The sequence below is a fragment of the Papaver somniferum genome, chromosome 2 (assembly GCF_003573695.1).
Source record: "Papaver somniferum cultivar HN1 chromosome 2, ASM357369v1, whole genome shotgun sequence".
NCBI classification, from domain to species: Eukaryota; Viridiplantae; Streptophyta; class Magnoliopsida; order Ranunculales; family Papaveraceae; genus Papaver; species Papaver somniferum.
In genome coordinates, this window is record NC_039359.1 from 19,310,443 (window position 1) to 19,311,820 (window position 1,378).

Here is a 1,378-nt window from a genome sequence, read left to right on the forward strand (position 1 = left end):
ATTAGATTGTATAAGGATATACATGTAATTGCACTATCTTTAGACATCCCTTATAAAACCATCCTAGATGGGTTAATAAATAAGTATGCCTCAAAAAAATTCAGTATGCCTCAAAACATGTTTCCAATTTTTGGTGGACAGACACCCTAACCAACCATAATGGGAAAAATACGTTTTCGTCCAAAGCACCGGGTTAGACGTAAATGGGTTTGTCCAAATTTAGCAGGCGATGGATTGGACGCCGCTTTAGACTCCATGATCCGCTCAGTTGCAATAGATGATACAGCATTTGTTAATGCAGTTGTTGTGTACGCATAATTATTCATCTCGTTTGCTTTCATCATAAGTAATTTTTTCACTATTTGAGGGGTCAAAGTTCGCGTGCTGGAATAATATCTGCTGCTAAGCTATGTTCTAAATATTAAAATGGGTGGGCTTTACTTAATTACAAACGAAAATCCGCCAATCCATCCAAACCCCATTGGCCCATCTATCCCCATTTGGGCAGATTGGATGAAGACGGGACCAAGTCCGCTAGATCTCAGCGCTAGCCGCTAGTCGTCCTATCTACTCCACTGGCCACTGTTACACAGATTTGAACTTAATAATGTGATCAACCCATTCAATGACAAAACGCAGTCTGCCTAGAATTTTCTCAATGAGGTGTCTCAATACATGATCTGATGCAAAAATCGTTGTTGGATTTTTTACGTGGACATTGGTTGTTAACATACGGAAAACTCTTATGGACCCATGCTTCGAATTAGTTGACCGACACAGAGACTATGCACCAGCATTCTTTCCCATATGGACGATCTCTTTGGATAGGGCAACAGCCGACTTAGCTCAGTGGTAGAGCGCGTGACTTTTAATCCCGTGGTCAAGGATTCGATCCCCCTAGTAGGCGTTTTTGGGCCTGATTTAGAGAGAGCTCATCCCGGTTTGTTAAAAGGGAAACTTAGGCATAGGCCCAAAAAAAAATATTGTCATTGTCAGGTCCACAATTAATTTTAGGTACCGTGACACTCATAATTATATAAAATTATTAAAACTGTCTGTATGATGGATTATGTATCAGGGGTATAATTGGCAACGCAACTTGGATATAACATATCTAAAATTCCGCGCCTTGGAATTTTACAAATTTTATATCGTTGGAAATCTTTTTAAAAGAGCTACGCAACGAGTATAAATAAGAATTTCAAATTTTTGTTTTTCACGAAAAAATTGGAGGTGATCATCTTTTTAGGCAAAATTTTCGAAAGCTTGATACATAATCATTATGCAGCTACCAAAAAAGATGCATAACACATTCTGCAGACGCATAACGAATTATGCAACCATTTTCTCCACTGCATAACAAATTATGCATTTGGAT

General features: G+C 38.5%; 1 non-coding gene across 1 annotated transcript; it reads left to right on the forward strand.

Moving 5' to 3' along the window:
- The first annotated feature begins 835 nt into the window (after window positions 1-835).
- On the forward strand, window positions 836-907 carry TRNAK-UUU. Its single transcript has one exon. It is a non-coding gene; the product is annotated as a tRNA-Lys (tRNA).
- Window positions 908-1,378: the final 471 nt, after the last annotated feature.